The sequence below is a fragment of the Rattus norvegicus genome, chromosome 10 (assembly GCF_021556685.1).
Source record: "Rattus norvegicus strain SHRSP/BbbUtx chromosome 10, alternate assembly SHRSP_T2T, whole genome shotgun sequence".
NCBI lineage: Eukaryota > Metazoa > Chordata > Mammalia > Rodentia > Muridae > Rattus > Rattus norvegicus.
Window position 1 is genome coordinate 25,874,915 of NC_141543.1, and position 18,214 is coordinate 25,893,128.

Here is an 18,214-nt window from a genome sequence, read left to right on the forward strand (position 1 = left end):
AGGCAGAGTCTTTGAGTCCTGCTTGATAAAATAGGGGAGAGTGAGGAACCATCTTCTGGAGGACTTCTGGGAGGGAAGTGGAGGAGAGAATCCAAACACGGATGTGTGCTGGAGCCTCTTCTTGGGAAGGGGCTGGAGTGTTAAGAACAGAGATGCTTAGAATTCATTTTGAAGCCTATCTTCATTTTTAAGATTTATTTTGTTTTACTTGTGTGCACGTAGGACCTGGGGTATGTACACATGAGTGCAGGTGCCCTTGGAGACCAGAGTTAAAAGATTCCCCTGGCACTGGAATTACAGGAGGTTATGAGATGCCTGGTGTGGGGGCTTGGAGTTGAACTCGGGTCTTCTCCAAGAGTATAACTACTCTCCTAACCATTGAAAAGATTATCTCTTCATAACCTTACTAGTTGTATCCACCCCATGAACATTCTGTCAGACTGAAGAGATGGCTCAGTGGTTAAGAGCACTGACTGCTCTTCCAGAGGTCCTGAGTTCAACAACCACACAGTGGCTCACAACCATCTGTAATGGGATCTGATGCCCTCTCCTGGTGTGTCTGAAGATAGCAACAGTGTACTCATATAACTAAAATAAATAAATCTTAGGGGGAAAAAAAAGAAAAAAGGAAGACAAGAACATTCTGTCTTTCTAGGAAGGGAGTTTATGTGCCCTTACTGAGTTTGTGTGTGTCTCTAAGTGGGAGTGTAACTGTTAGATATGTGCAAGTGTGTGTGTGTGTGTGTGTGTGTGTGTGTGTGTGTGTGTGTGATTACATTTATGAGTATGTATGCACTTATGTGCCAGTGTAGATGGATGTCTGTGTTTACTTGTATGGGTATCATTGTGTGTTTGTGTGCAGGGAAGTATGTCTATAGACCAATGATTATATAATTGTGGGTAGGTTGCCCTTTCTTTCTCTCTGTGTGTATCTTGTATGTATGCTATATCCTGGAGTAGGGAGCATAGTCAAAGGAAAGGTGCTAAGTTTGCTGGCTTAAGGGACATGCCCTATGGGACTGACCCTAGGGAGCCTAGAGGACTTGGAACTTCTTGTATTAATCAGACAAGCCTTCTACCCATCTCACCTGCTAGGCAACTTTCACCTGAAGAGGCTAGGTGGACTTTGGGTGGCCATTATCAGCGAGTCACAGGGAAGCACTTTGTCTCGGAGTGTCAGTGTCTATTTGTGTGCACCAATGTTCTCTTAGGAGAAGAATTATTTGACCCTTGGTTTTTCTTCCTAGCTGTAGCATCTGTCTGAGGTACTTTGGTAATTTGGTCATCCTGGAAAAGAGAATGGGTCATCCTGAACCCAAAAAAGAAGATAGCACTGAGCAGGTTTCTAGAGAGTAAGCATTTAGGGCCCCAGAAGAGGGTAAGCATACAGAAGCCAAGGACCACTTCTTCCAGGACTTCCTGAATCCCTCCAAACAGCCGGGCTCTGATGCAGAAGACTTAAAGTATTGTGAAGGAATATGGGTTACCTGAGCCCTGGCATGTGGTGTAGAAGGTAACTATTCTAGGCAGTTACATGACAGCCATACCTAAGGCTGGGGATAGCCACTTCTCCTCATAAAGATGGTTTGAAAGTCTGGCAGGGAGTTCTAAGGGGGAACTGTTTTGTGGGGGATGCTTTGCACCAGAAGTGATGTAGAAGTCTGAGCATCAAGGGTGACCTTGAAAATCCCCTATATCTCCAGACCCCTGCCCCTTTAAGACTCAAAACTAAGAAGTAGTGTGTCAGCCTCTGTCACGTGGAGGGGATCTGATCTTCTGGAATGGTAGAGGTGAAACTATAGTCTGAACTAGAGAAGGGAGAGGAGAGAAGGGGAGGGGAGAGGAGGGGAGGGAAGGAAGGGGAGGGGAGGGGAGGGGGGCTCACAAAGGATGAACTATCATTGCTGAGCTGAGCAGCGTAGCTCTGCTTCCTAAGCCAGATACCCTTGTAAGTGTGACCGACCCCAGTAAATGAGGGGAATTCAAGGCAGTGAGCCAAGCTCTGTTACAAAGTCACATGACCTTTAATTAAACACTTCAATCTCTTTGAATATTAATTTCCTAAACTTACGGACAAATTGAAAATAGATAAGAAAGACCAGGGTGAATCTTTTTTTTTATAGCTATGATTTATTTATTTCGGTGCTTAGGGGATCAAACTCAAGGTCTCCTACACAATAAGCACATGTTCTACCACGGAGCCACTGTATTACCAGACCCTCCACTCTTCTATATAAAAAGAAGTCATGATGGAAATGATCCCAAACAAGAAGAGAATGAGACCCTCTTATGACTACAGTTGGAGTTAGTTACCTGCCCTCGTCCTTCCTGAAAGTGCCATGAGCTAGGATTCCAGCTTCCCCACCTTGGGGTTTTGGAATTAGATTACTGATGGCCAGAATTTACATGCAGAGTATGAATGTGTCCCATTTTAGGGTTGAAATCAGATAATATTTATGATGCCCTCCTTATCCACCCAGGCAAGTGCTTCTTTCCTGCGTCCAGCATTCTGTGTGCTAGGGATAAAGAAGTAGACAGAGGCAAAGTCCTGTTGGTCATTGTTTCCCCAGGTAGGGAACTATGGGGGACTTACAGTTATTCTCGGGATGTAGAGGGTTCTACTATTGAGAACCTTGTTTACTTAAACTCAGAAGGCATTTACCTCTTAAGAGTGGAGGCACACAAATTGTGAGGGTGTTGGGCTGACTTGGTAGTGTTGTAATTTTTTAGTAGGAGTCCCTGGTGTCCTTTCAGAAGGGTCAGAGAGAAAGGACAAGAGGAAAATCCTAGCTGCCAAAATTCCTATTCTCTGGGGCTCCTTCTTCAAGGAGATAGGTCTAGTTTTATCTGATTTACAACTTAAGATTTTCAAGTCAGAATTCATTTAAAGGAAAGATCCATGATGGGCCGAGGGAGGATACAGAAAGACAGATGATCTTTAAAATCTAAGCACTCCCATTTCTAAATCCTTGTGATGCGCAGAGACCCAGACAAAAATCTGAGTTTATGAGTTTGGGGCAGATGAGTCCTGAGCTATTACCCAGGTCTCTGCTAGTTTCCAAATAAGGGGTGCAGATTCCTTCCCTTCACCCGAGTCATCCTGAAGTCATTAAATCATAGAGCTGATTCTCATTCTTGGGTCGGCTGTGTGTTGGCCAGAATTCCATAAAGCCACCTTCAAGACCGAATTAGTGAACACAGACTGGTTGCTTCCTGGGGAACTAGATACCCAGTACACATACTTCTCACACAGGCAGCCAACCCTGGAAGAATCCTTTTGTTTCATGAGGGAGCAGTGTTTAGAAACGCTACGTGGCTTGCTTGTGGCTGCCACACTAAAGGTGTCAAGGACTCAGATCTCATTAATGGCCTGAGAGCCAGAGATTCCTGGACTGCTTCCCTCGCTCCTCAACCCCCAACATCTGCTCCTCTCTGCAAGAGTTGAAACCAGGCAGCAGAACATCAGTTTGTTGGACCTCTCAGACATCAGCTCAGAATCTGCGATCCAGACCCTCGAGGATTTTGTTACGCTGTCCGTGTCTCCAGTTTACACTGAGGCACTGGGAAGACAGCTGGGAGGGGCAGTTTAATTTTAAGGGGAAATGTGAGTTGCAAATATTGGATCTCTAATAGTGAGGAGCCATTCTTATATACAACATCAGCCCCTTGTGTGCTCTATTCACAGCCTGGTAAATCCCTTCTTCCTTCTGTTTTACTGTTCCAATATGCAATCTTCTGAACATATATATCATTTGTCTTCTATGATACACAGATGGTCAGATGACCTGGTTGAGACTTTGAACAAAGTCGGATTTTTTTTCCCCATTACCGCTAATGTAAAACCTAAGGTAGGAGTGGGAAGGGTACGCTGTAAGAAGAAAATGTCATTATAGTCACGTGCCCCGGAACGGTTCTTCCTCATAGGGTGGTGGTGCCATGACATTATGATGCAGCTGAGAAATTACCTCGTCTAGTTGGAGCCTCCAGTGCATGGAAGTGTGATGCATCCACTGCACACGTGTGCTTCTGTGGTGCTGTGCGGCTCATGCAAGCAAGACTGCAGTGCCAGTCACACGCAAGTACACGCAGTTGTGTGGACAGAAGCTCGTGCCGTTACGCTTGATAGTGGCAACCAGTAAACGTGCTCAGATGTGGGTGTTCACTGTGCTGTTATTACTGGTTCCAAGTGTATTCTTTATGCTTATTTCATAAAGGTCCCTAGGAAATGCTATGCTGTGGCAGACCAATAAAGCCGCGCGGAGCCCGCGTTAATCGCATCCCTGACTGCATCCTTTTGTTTTCTGTTCGTTTTAAGCCTGTGCTGTTCTACTCATTGCAGCCCATGGAGGAATGTGCTACTGTATTATACATATACAAAAGTCATTCAGGGGTGGATTTCTCAGAATATATCCATATCATATCATATCATATCATGTCATAGTAACATGTGACCCTATATTTGACATTTTCCTCTCTTCCCTACCCACTTCTCTCGGCTCCATCCTCGGTTGGCCCATGAAAGGCATGTCCTATCCTAAGCAATGTAATTCCTATATACTTTGTTATATAAAATCTGGTACACCGGTAGAATGAAGGACCCGAGAGTTGGTAGAAGTCAAGGTTAGCTGAAGACTAAAATATGTTGGCTGCAGAAATGTCCCCAGTCTCCCTAGGGAGTGTCCACATGCTTTAAAAGAAAAGGGAGCAGTGTCTTTCTGGAAGGGAGAAGTATTAAAGAGGTTCAGGTAAAGACCGGACCCCCTCTAGCTGTTTGTAGGTGTTTCTTTCAGGCAACTCCACATGGATACCATGCCACAGGGGTGTGGCAAGGTGACAGGTCAGCCCTAAGCACGGTTGTCTGTTGTTGCGTGTGTGTGTTTGCAGGAAGGTTTTCCTATACTGAAGTCAGGTCATTAGGAACAAGGAGGGACTTCGGATGCAAGCTCTGGAGGAGAACGTGTGAATCTCTCCGACGAGAGCGATTCTAAAACTGGGGGTTTAAGTCTCACAGGAGCAAGTTTTCAGGGTCCAGTTTTATGTCTTTCCGTGTCTCGTTCTGCTGAGAAAAACAGTTCTCAGCGAGAATTGTCCACATCGGCTTCGCAGAGCCAAATATGGAAGCCGTAAAGTAAATCTTTGTTGCTGCTGGATCGCACGAGCCTGTGGCACCTCCTCTGTGGAGGGCAAGCATCCGTGGCATCTGATGGTCTGAGAACCAGTGAGATAGGCTTACCACAATGCCTGACAGGGCATGGTAAGGACCGATGTGACCATTTTCTATAGGAGGATATAGACAAACTCACCCCAGATAGGGTGCCCAAATAGGACAGATGAAAATAACAGTTCTACTGAAGTCCAGCTTAGGAAAACAATGGGTTTATGCACACATGTTATATAGAGAGCATGCGTGAGAGCTTAGAGAAGCATGGATAGCCAAGGGTAGCTACATCATCAGAATGTACCTCCCCAGCCTAGATAACAGCTCAAAGGCTACAGCCAGGGTGCACTGCACAATGAGCAGACAGCTGGGCCAGTGTCAGTCTCCACCTCAGCAGCTCTTGTTGCTTGTTTACCCTTGGAGAGGGGTCTTGTGAGTCTGGTGCATTTTAGCTCCAAGACTTAGAAGCTTTGAGCACTTCTTGAGTGGTGCGAGCTTCCCTCCGAGGAGGAAACTGTTGCAGAACCACACCATAAATTGTTTGTTCTGGCAGTGGCTATTTGTATCACCGGGAAAAGTTACTCAAGGGAAAGCGTAGGGGCTGGAGAGATGGCTCAGTGGTTAAGAGCACTGACTGCTCTTCCAGAGGTCCTGAGTTCAGTTCCCAGCAACCACTTGGGATCTGGTGCCCTCTTCTGGTGTGTCTGAAAGACAGCTACAATGTACTCTTATAAATAAAATATGTAAACCTTAAAACGAAAAAAGAAAGGAAGGGAGGAAAAAAGAAAGAAAAAATGTAAATAATTTCTAAGGAGAAGCGAAAGCATCTGTCCATAGAGAATGTGCATACAGATGTTTATGGTAGCATTGTTCACATCAGCCAAAAACAGTGAATGGTGCCTGTGTCCATTGACACTTGCAAGGAAAAATTTTGTGACATGGCCATAGAAGAGAATTCAGCCATAAAATGAGTGAATTACTGATAGCTGCTCCAGCATACCTGGATGGGCCTTAAAGCCAGGTTAGGTCAAAGAGCCCGGGTACTGAGGACCACATATTTTATGACTCTGTCAATGGAAGGCGAGGATGGGGAGTAATCTGGGAACTACAAAGTAGCCTGGTAGCTGCTGAGTACGGACTAGGTGTATTGAGACATGGATATTGATAACTAAAAGCGCTCTTAGTGAGCTTTCTTTCTCAAGTGATGACAGCCGTCAAAAGCTGGCCAGCTTTGAGAGAGTTGCACTTCTCTGTGGATTTACTGAAGCTCGGAGTCGTGCAACCGGTGCAGTGGTATTTCGCGTCTCAATAAAGCTGTTTTAAATTCTTTTTACTTAAAAGGGAGTAAAGTCATTTCTAGATGAATTGCTGGGAAGCGTGGGACAGAAGTTGACTGTGGGGGAACTATAGTTCTATTCAGGGAAGTCCTGGAAGCAAAGCAGTGGTGTCCTGCCTACCGTCTTTGGACCCCGTGAGGGCCAGATCCTGATCTGACGTGAAGCTGAAGCTTAGTCAGCATCCTTACGCTGGGAAGAAGTTCAAAGGTCATCCAAGGAAAGCAGCCTGCCCCAGTCACTCTCAGCATTTCTGCCCAGCCAAACACTTCTTAATCTTTACTTAGACCCAGAACCTAAATATTCATTTGGGGATATTTGTGGCCTGGCTTTGGGGGAGAGAGGACTTGGGAAAGAATGCATTTGACCCCGTAGCGGGAGGAGACAGAAGAGTGACAACAGCTGTCCTGAGGTGTGGCTGAGACACTACACGCTCCTCACACCCAGTGCAAGGCCCCAGGCAAACTCTGAGTTAAGCCAGGCTGAGTCAGATCCACAGGGACAGCAAGAGCAAGAGAAAGAAAGGGCCTATCGGGCCTGACTCTAATAACACCCTGGGAGCTTCCCAAAGGCTCTCTTAAATCCCTACAGCAGTGGTTCTCAGCCTTCCTAATGCTGCAACCCTTTAATATAGCCCCTCATGTTGTGCTGACCCCCAACATCACCATAAAATTATTTCCGGTGCCACTTCATAACTGTAATTTTGCTACTGCTATAAGTTGCGATGTAAATGTCTGGTATATGACCCCTGTGGGAGTAGCATGCGACCCACAGACTGAGACCCACTGCCCTACAGCATCCCTGAAAGTCATAGACCACCTGAACCAATAAGGAAACACGATTCAAGTCTAAGAACTAAGGTATCATCATCACCAGACGCACCTGGGGAAAGCTGGGAGGACGCCATCATCTGCCCAGTAAATCTAGCCAGAATGCCAGAAATTTCATTCCCTGATTTCTTCTTCTTCTACCAAGACATACATACTGTGTTCCCTGCCAGTCCCCGGATTGGGTCAGGTTCCCCACCTGGTCCCACTTCCTTGCTCGTCTGGCCACTCTGGTGCTGTCCAGCCATCCTGCCTGTGCTCTGCTATGAGCTTTCTCCTCTCCAGATCCACAGAAGCATGCCTGTGTGTACCAAACTCATGGAAGGGCATCCAGCCCATCTCCACATCTCAGCTCAGGGCTCACCCCGCCTCAGAGAAACCTTCCTAGCAACTCATCTCACTTGGTTAGATAACCGTAATGGTTATTTTCTGTTTAATTCTTCTCTTTTGGTCCAAGTGTGTGTGTGTGTGTGTGTGTGTGTGTGTGTGTGTGTGTGTGTGTGAATGTATGCACCCAGTGCTATGGCATATACACTCATACACACATACATGTACATAGGAGGAAGGGAGGAGTTGAACTCTCTCATTTCCTCCAAATGGCCCAGGAACCTGGGATAGTGCCCTGCTCACAGAAGATGCTAGAAGAAGCCGTGTGAAAGAAAAGGCAGAAGGACTCTGCCTTTAGATAGAGAGTGGAAATGTCTAAATTGTCACGATATTATTACATGTGGCGGCTGTGTATGTGTGCATGTGCTGTAGCACCATGTGCAGATCAAAGAACAACTCTGTGGAGCTGGTTCTGTCCTTCCCCCTTTATGTTAGTTCTGGGGACTGAGCTCAGGGCAGCAGCACCCGCCGAGACATCTTTTCATGCATGTTTCTATATACAGGGATACCTGTTTCCCATCTATTCGCTATGAACATCTGATTGCCGTCCCCCATGTGTTTGCTTCTACCAGCATTTATTGAACACTTTTTATTAAAATGAAATCAATTTCTCGGTAATTGAAAATAGATTACCTTGGGACACAGGAGTGCTAAAGTTCACATCTGTGGGTTGCGGTTATAAAGACAGCGTTGTTGAATCGGGAGCAGTGAGGGGCTGACTGTCTAGAAAAGAGGCAAGTCTCGCCTTTAGCCTTCACTGGGTACAGCCGTCTCAGTCAGGCAGGGCCATCGGAGGAATAGCAGGGCAGCCAACACCTAATTTCTCTGCCTCTTTGAGTCCCATCTGTATGATTTCTGTACAAATGTATTTTCCACAGATGAGAAAACAGCCTTTAGTACTAACTCTCTAATACTTCACCTCAGAAGGGGGATTAGTGGTGATGTGAGTGAACGGTGAAGAAGCAGAGTGCCACAGTTAACCCCTAACATGCCTGGGCTTTAAGCATGAAGCAGGTTTGTCTGGATCACCCCTGCTGATCCAATGCCTAGGATATGCCTCACAAAAAATAACATTTTTTTGAATAGAGAATGTCCCATGTCTACATAGTGAGGAAACCGACCTCCAGGGATTGTATACATCCTGTTCAAGACTGTATAGCCGGTGACAATCCAGGCTTTTAATAGCGAGAGAAGGAAACCATCTAAAGGGAGACTGTGAGGGTGTGCAGGTGAGTTTGCTCACTCTAAAGCAATTTTAAGTGGCGTGATCTGGGGACAGAAAGCATCCCCGGGCTGGACTTCTGGAAAGATTCTGCTTCAAGTCTTCCCATGATGCTTCAGTTGAGAAGAATGCCTTTGATGGCTGGTTGCTCTTTGTAGAGGGAAAGATGCTAAGGAAGCTGCTACCTTCATTCTGTTGCCTACCATAGCTAGCTGTTTCTAGGACCTTAAAAGAACCCTGAGAAAAGCGTTCTCTCCCGTTCTCAGGAGCCCAGGCTGCAACAGGGGTGGAGAACAGGTTTGGGGATATTATACCTGTCACCAACAAGTTCCAGGTGTTTCCTTCCTATTATGAAGCCGTTAGCACCAGGCCTGTCAGGAACACAGCCTAGAAGCCTGGGTATGTCAGGACTCTGACCTTTTGCTGATTGTGGCCTTTACTGTGCTGTGTAAGAGGGCAAGGACCTTTTCCTCTCAAGCTTGCCTTGGATGAGGTAAAGTAGACCCCACCAATCCCGCCCATCTCGGGCTGTGGAGAAGTCAGTTCTAATAGCCATGGGCAGCGGTCACATGAGCTCTCAAATTCCCCTTCCATCCAGTTAAGCTTTGATTCCTCACGGGAAAGAAACCTGCTGTACAGTGCATCAACTGAGGGGGAAACTGCCGAAACCCTCTACCCAGCATATTCAGCACAACCCAAAATGGACGTCTACCTGTCTACATTCCAGCTACGGCTCATCAAGCAGCTTCCAGTGTGTCTGTTTGAAGAGAGAGGTGTAGGCATGCCCCCCCGGGGGGGATAGGTAAACCCCGGCCCCACAAGCAACCCTCCTGATTCCCATCACCTTGTTCCTCTCCACTGAGCAAGGCAATCGGGGAGCGATTCTGCATCTGAATGATTAATTCATAGTATCACTTCAAGGTTGGCCACTCTTGATTGGGAGTGGGGTGGGGGTGCAGCTCTAGAGTAGGAAAGCAAGCCCAGACTGCAGACTGTACCTGAGGTTTCTCCTGCTTCTAAAAGCACTGGAGACAGATATCATCATCATTTTAATAGGTGGAGATCAGAGAGGGATAACGTATTACCCAGCATCACAGAGCTAAAGGAAAAAGATGGGAGCTTGACTTTCCCTTAGGTCAGGACAACGACACATGGAGTTACGCGCCCACGACCGTGTTACACTGAACAGGCCCAGTGTAGCAGGACGGTTACAGTTGTAAGATGAGGCAGAAGCAGGTTGCTACTGAGTGAAAAGCTAAAGTTTGTATCATGTCTCCCCTGTGGCATTTATTCTCCTTGAGGACACGTGCCTGAAGAACACCATTGGGTTCTGTAAAGTGTTCCCACAGCGATGCATCCTGTCGGGCTGAACACAGAGACGACTTAAGGAGTCAGCTGTGAAGGAGTGACACCTGCCAAGGTGGTGACAGGAACAGGATCCCTCTCTCTCTCTGCTGCTACCAAAGGGTGGACACAGGCGCTCCCTCCCCTACCGTATTTGGGAAGGGAATGAGCTTGAAGATTAACTGGGAGAGGCCAGTGAGATCGTAACATCACTGGAGAGTAATGGGTTCACAAGGGCATGGGGTAGAAGGAAGAGGAGTTGGGTGAGTGTTGATAGCCACACTGCTGAGGTGCCTTGGGCCTGAAGACCTGGGAAAACTGAGACAAGCTTTGAGGGAAGGGATGATCTATTCGACAGGAGGGAGGGATAAATAATCCCCTTATCTTTATGTATATAGAGAAAGGTGCTACGGAATGTGAAAATCCCAGTCTCTTCCAAAGCGTGTGAGGAAAGCACGGGAATGCCTGTCAGAACTGGTTAATGGAGCTGGGGAAGAGAAACTGGCGGGGCCTGTCTGATACGTCCAGCTCCCAGCAGACCTCATCTTCCTGCCAGCTTGCCACGGTGCCTCACCCTGTGGATGAGGGCTGCCCACACCAAATCACACCGCTGGCAGAGATGGAGAGGATAGGAGTAAGGATAGATAGTAAAGGGAACCCGACAGGGACTGAGATGGAAGATGGCCATTGTGATTCACTCTTTACTGTCAGCACGCTGGAGGCAGAGGCAGGGAGATCTCTGTGAGTTTGAGGTCAGCTTGGTCTACGTAGCAAGTTCCAGAAAAGCCAGAGCTGCATAGAGAAACACTGTACAGACAAAACCCAAAAACATAAAGATCGAGTGGAGGTGCCAGTCGTGTGTGTGTGTGTGTGTGTGTGTGTGTGTGTGTGTGTGTGTGTGTGTGTAAGACAGAAACCATCTGGTGAATTTTTTCCCTGACCTGGCTTGTGCTCTGTGGGAACCTACATTCTCATTTTAAAATTGTACATAGGGACAGTTCTACAATTAATAGTGCCTCCCATGTAAACGTGGCTATATTGGTCTCCCTGAGTCAGGGAGGACCATACCAGGCAACTATTCCAGCTGGAAAGTTTAGGTGCTTTCCAGGAGTTCTGGGGGACATCCTTGCACATAGAACTTTGGTGCCATGTTTGTGCCATCTGGGGCCAAATTCAGAAATCTTCTCTGTGTGTAGACGTGCTAAAGCAAAGGTTGTTTTGTTGGTTGGTTTTTACACATATTGTCGAAATGCCTAACGAGAAGTTAGTACCAACTTAGATCTTTTCCTGTATGTGAACAAGTTTCCTCAGTAGGAAGGAGCACTGTTAATTCATGCTGCCTCACCCCTGCCGTAGTACCGTTTAAGCAGCAGAGGCTTAGGCACTGGGCTGTCAGATCCCCCCATAGATGGAGGCTTCAGAGTCCAACCACATTAGGGGAATGCATTTAAATCCACAGTGCGGGCAGTGACTGGGTGGGGGGGGGGGGTCTGTGTGGGTTCAGAATATAGAGTCAAGAGAAAGCTGCTACCATCAAAATGACATTTGAAAAAAGAATTCACTCCAAGAGTAGGGAAGTCCGGAGAGCAGCCCCTGGTAGAATAGCTGAGGAGACTCCTGTGACCTCTTCCTTTGGTCCTCTTGGGGTCACCTCACACTGAAGACTCTAGCCCGAGCGATCCCCTCAGGTTCAAGAGTTTTGTCTTTCTCCTAGAAAAAAAAAGAAAGAAATCACCCTAGCTTCTAAATAAAGAAATCACCCTAGCTTCTAAATAAAGAAATCACCCTAGCTTCTAAATAAAGAAATTCCACAAACTCTGCAGACTCTTCTAAGCAAGACTGAACTTCACGTGGGCACCTCCTGAGAAGAGGAAGCACGCGAACACCTGACATACATGTTGCGGAAAAGACCGAGAGCTCAGCTGGGGGACTGACAAGCGTTTCACGTTCGAGGCACATGCCATGGGCGCTAGTCAGATAAGCGTTAGTTCTTACATCTGGCACAGAACCCCTGCTTTCGTGGTTCCCATTTCTTCCCAGAAGGTAATAAAACGCACAATTGTATCTCATAACCGATATAACACCTTTTCAGGCACTCCCGCGGGCGCACACACTGAGCCGAAGCCTACCTCAGATAGGAAACCTTTGCTCACCCTGCTTGAGAGACTTGACCGCTGTGTAGGGTGAGCTAGAGGGGGGGAGGGGCTGACACGGAGGGAGGAAGAATCATCGTAGAGCTTCTTAGCTGCAGTGTTGAGCTGTTTACCTCAAAGCCAGAAGGGTCAACTCAGACTCCGGTGGAAGGTTTGCCTGTCAGTTGGTTAGTGATGACAAGCGACAGAGAAGAATTCAGTCTGTGCCTGGAGCATCCTCCTGACATCCATTTGCAGCGCTGGCAGAAGTGCTTTTGGTATGAAGTCCATTTTGAATGGCCTGCGAGATCTGCCGTAAGGGACCCACGCTTGAATAGGCTGAACTCATCATATTTTCCTGATCTAACTTAATATTGGTCAAGATGCAGTGCAGGTCACAATTACATATGTGGGGGACTCTCTGGGTAAGGTAATTTTGTCTTTATAGCTTTCTCAACTTCCTATTAGAGTGCAATAAGAGAGAGAGACGGTTCCGTTGATGCCCCACATTTTGCTTCTCAGTCATCACGGTTCAAAATTCATCTTGCTCTTTTAGCTTTCTTCGGAGAGGCTCGGTAGCCTTCCTTGTTGACCTATGCAGATCCTTACAGCTGACTAACCTGATCATTTATTAACCTCCTAAATGTGATGAGAATAGGCTTACGCCTGAATTTAGCTTGCCTTCTAATAGGTAGTTGGAAATGTAAGAATTTTACTTTGCCCCACGCACCCCCTACCCCTCGAATTTGAAACGAAGGGCATAATTTCTCCCTTTGAAGCATGAAACACTAGGTTCGGTTCCAAGAAAAACAAAAAGCCCAGGGTAGACCCTAGCCAAGGACGAGATAAGCCAAGTACTTGGGAGATACTGTTTAAGGAGGCCCTGGATCCTAAGGATGCAAACGTGTGTAGCCGGCATCTGTGACTGGTATCTCTTTAAGAGATGTGCCCAGTTTCACCGCCCCCAGCTCACCGCTCAGCCCAGCTCTGGTCCTGGTTAGGATCTCCAGACTGTTTGGGATATATCAGTGATAGCCGGCTTTTCCAGCCTTCTCCTCTGGAAATTTATTAAGGGCCTCCTGCGTGTCAGGAACTGCATTTTCAATGGCTTATGGTGAAGGGATGCTGATCTCCAGGTGCCTCGGCTAGTAACAACCCAGATGGATGTCTGCTCCTCTAATTCCCTTCCTCAGCTTATGTCTCATCTCTCCCTCCATTACATTTGGGCCAAAAGATGCTCAACAAATATCTCTAGATGACCAAGAAGCTCAAAGGTTGACTGCGTTTAACTGGGTTATTTTACAGTTCTCCATTTGTATTTTATTTATAAGCAGTGAAATTCACTCAATCCAGCCACCTGCTTGCCTTTTGTCCGGCTTGAAAAATGAAATGAGTTTGTTCTGGGCACTGTACGTTCACCAGGCTCCTGATCTAATCGCGCCCATACATCTTGCTGACCAATAACATGTAAAGCCAAGCCCCGGGCATTCTAGAGTGTGTATAAGTATCTGCCTTTCTCCCTTTCTCTCTCCCCTCCCGGGGAGTGATTTATCCAGGAAATGTGTTTCCAACAGGTTAGGTATTAAACTCTCCCTCACATAACCCTATGCTGGATATCTCTGATCGGATTAAAAATTCTAAGTATTCTACCACTGTGTCCAGTTCCTAATGTTTGCCCATGACTGAGTGGCTTTTAAAAAAAAAACTAGATTGCATTACAAAAGTGTTTCCTCGCACACTTCCAAATTGCCTGTTTGGAAGAAAATCAATTGATGAAATTTATTTGTTTGTTTATTTATTGCTTTTCTGAAGTGCAGTTTTCTCTCCATTTGAGGAGACCTTCTCTGAGCTGGCTATTGTAATTACAGACAGCTCCCTGCGGCCTCATAACTCAGCCTGCTGTTATTTATTGCTTTGTTGCTCTTTTTAAAAATACTGTTTGATGTCCTCTGCTCAGAACTTCGTCTCTTGTCAATGGTGTGTGTGTGTGTCTGTGTGTGTGTGTGTCTGTGTGTGTGTGTGTGTGTGTGTGTGTGTGTGAGAGAGAGAGAGAGAGAGAGAGAGAGAGAGACTGTTATGAAAGAAAAAGTAAAATATCTTTTCTTGGCTCTCAATTCCACACCAAGAAGAGGGAAACCTGAAGGAAGGGATAATTGAAAAGTGGAGGTGGAGTCCGGAGGTTCATGGTTCAGGTCCCCCCTCCGGATTGTTGACCTCATGATCTCACTGGGCGTTTGCAAGGGCTTGTCCTTCCACAGATGGTCATCATCACCTCCTAGCATTGCAGACTTTGGGCTCGACACCGAGAACACGTCAGGGAACAAGACGCACCCAGCCTCTGCTTCATGGAGTTGACCGCTGAATGTAGGCCTCACTGAACTCTTGCTGAAACCGGCCAGATAGAAAAGATTGTCTGCTTAGACAGCTTCAAAGTCTCTGTCACGACTGCTTATCTGTGCCCTGGGTGGTAAGGTATCAACGGATTTTCAGATGGCCAGGAAAGGAATTAGGTTGTAGTCCAAGAAAACTTCACTTACAAAAATATCAAAACAAAACAAAAACAAAAAACAAAAACAAACACCAAAACAGGCACTGAGTTGAGTTGAACTTGGGGTCGCACACCTGTGCACTGGGATGTTGAGGAAGACGATTATCAGTTCAAGGCCTTGGACTATACCATGTATTCATGACAGCCTGAGATTCCACAACTACATAGAATTCATAGTTATTCCCGGAAATAAGGTATGCATGAGGACTGGGACGATGGCTCAGCCGATAAAGTGCTTCCCATGCAAGCAAGAAAGTCTCAGTTGGATTCCCAGAACCTATATAAAAAGGACATGTTTCTGTGATAGCAGCTCTTGGGAGGTAGAGACAGGGGGATTCCTAGGACTCGAAGACCAGTCAGTCTAGCTAAATAGGTAAGCTCTAGCTTCAGTGGGAGACTCTGGCCTGAGAACTGATGTGGAAAGTAGCCATATAAGTCACCTGATATTGACCTCTGACACCCCACACACACACACAGGAATGCATACACGCATGTGCACACACTTTCACACCCATGAGTACGTCCACGCACACATGCTGAAAACTCAAAAGCGAGTAATGATTGAACTTGACCTTGGCTCACTGGCCACAGCTTGCTGACCCCTGGACAAATAAAACATCAAAAATAAACATAACAAATACCACATGTGCCCCTGCCGTGAAAGGAACACACGGAGCGTAGAGGCAAGTCTGGGGAGCCTACCTGCTTTGGAGAGGCCCTTCCTGAATCCTGACAGAGGTGTTCAGTCAGGGATAGCAGTATAAAGGGAAGGATGGGGTAGTTTGAAGCAGTGGGAACTTAATGGCTGAAGTCTACAAGGCGACAAGTATCAGCAGAACGTGAGGTGGCAAAAGATGACATTGGGCCCCTGTGCACCCATCCCAGCATTTTCGTACATGAAATGAGGAACATAAAGTGTTCCTTTAAATTGTGAGAGCCTGTTGACATTTCCCAAGCTCTGATCATGAAAGTGGCCACTCCAGATGCCCTGAGGCCTCAAAGGGACAGGGAGATGAGGGACAGGGTTCTGTTCTACCCCTTAAGGAAACCTTTCACCAGCACATGGGCTGTAGAAATTGTGCTTGGCCTGTGTCAGGCGAAACAAAAACACGTGGTGCGCACGCGTGTCCCTAAAACAGAGCGAGGAAAAGGCAGGAGCTGAGCAGCCTCCCATAAACCACTAGAACAGAACACCGTTGTGAAGTCCAGAACCTTGTAACTGCCATTTTGTTCCCACAGTGGACGGCAGCTTAAGAGGAAACCAGTTTCTTAGCACGAACGAGTGGTGGAGATGCAAAGAAATTGGACCCTTCACGGAACCAACCTTCCCTTCAAGTCTAGCTCTGAACCTTTGAAACTTGCCAGCTTGGGTTGTCATTGACTTGTAGCAGTGCTCTTCCCAGAGGCAGCTGTGTCCAGCATATACTATAAAGAATTGCAAAGACTATTGTCCTCAGATCTTTCTCCCCTAAGAGAAGGTGGAAATTCGGATTTCTAGCTTGCAGTTCATTATTAAAGTATCATGTGAGCCAAGTGAAACACCTCTGTGTGTTCCTAGCCTCGTCCTCTCTGTGCTCCAGGGTCTGGTTATAATATTCTCTAACTCCATGGCCGCAGATGTTTATTAGACCCCAGACAGTTCCCTTCCAAGACTCACAGACACATCTTGCTCTGTGCTGCTTTGAACTCAGAGCGCCCCGAGTGTGAACTAGCTCTGACATCTAAACTGATGTGATCTGGAGCCATTCTCTTGGAATCTTGGTGTAACCCAGGCTGCAGAGGAACAGTTACCAGCTCCTATCATGGAGCGGTGATGATCTGAATGGCAACAGGGGGCTTTGAAGGCTCCCCAGGATTAGGGCAGAAAGAGAAAAATTAAGGCAAGAATATCTAAGGCTCATGTTCCCAGTCTCCGCCATTTCTAGTCGATTGGGGGGTGGCGGTGGGGGATTCTTTCTCTAGCCCTAGGAAGTCACCACTATATCTCTCAGACCTCGGTTCCCCTACCAAGCCACATGCCATTTGAACTGAGAAAATTTTAGCTGCTCTTTGCTTGGAGCTTCCCATTGGACGGAAGATGAAAACAGGTTATAGGCGAGGAGAAGCTTGTCTACAACTATGTAACTCACTTAGTAAAGGCACAAAACCCTATAAAACCCACAACCTCCCGTATGCATTCAACCTTCCAGCATCTACATTGGCTACTCTGAGCCTCACTCTCATCTCACAAACCAGACAGGCCATCCAAGCCCAGGCAAGGTAAATCATAATATTCCCTAACTGCCACGATACCACCCTAATTAGGTTCCTTTAGGTCATCAAGGACCTAGTTTCTTTTTGCATCTCCATTCTTTGTGCTAAGAAACTGGTTTTGCCATAAGAGACTTCCCTCACGGGAGCAAAATGGCAGCTACACAGCGCTAGGCTCCACAACTACAGTCTACCCCTAGGGAAATGGAATCAAGCCTCAGGTATGTCCGAATTTTGGTGGTGCTTGGAACTTGGGCTCCAGTGAGAGTTATAACTCTGCCATTTAATTGTTCTGTTTGTGATCTTGACCAATGTAATCTCAGTCCTTCAGTTTCCTTCATATGTAAAGGAGCTGTGGAATTGTACCCGCTTTTGGTTGTTATGACAACAAAAGAAGCCAATCCTATCAAATCCTTAGCACAGCACTTGGCTTGGAGCAGGCATTTAGTAAATACAGCCACTTCAGGGTAGAGCTGTGGGTTAGGAAATGTGTCGTTTGCTGTTTTCACCATTGCATGAGCATCAGAACAAGCTCCTGCAGTATCCTTAGGTGAACATTCTTAGCTGAGACTGTGCTCCATCACTGTCTTAGAGTATAATAAAAATCTAACCTACTTCCTTTCAGAAAGTTTGCATTTCTAAGGAAGACATGTTGGCCCTCGAATGCTTCTCTGTTAGGTTCCATTGCAGTGGTTCTCAACCTCTGGGTCGTCACCCCTCTGGGGGTCAAATGAACCTTTTACAGGGGTGACCTGAGACCATCAGAAAACCCAGATTATCTATATGACGATTCCTAACAGTAGCAAAATTACAGTTATGAAATAGCAACAAAATAATTTTATGGTTAGGGGGTCACCATACCGTGAAGAACTTTATTAAAGGGTCCCAGCATTAGAAAGGTTGAGAACCACTGATCCACCTTGTGCATACATACATTCATCCAAGTCTCACTGACACCTGCTGTTGGGACGCCGTCCTTAGTGCCAAGCACCTTAGTGCACAGCAGTGAATA

At 46.6% G+C, this 18,214-nt stretch overlaps 1 protein-coding gene across 1 annotated transcript in view; it reads left to right on the plus strand.

The window, feature by feature from the left end:
* Positions 1-18,214, plus strand: part of Slit3 (slit guidance ligand 3) — a 585,823-nt gene that overhangs the window by 302,534 nt on the left and 265,075 nt on the right.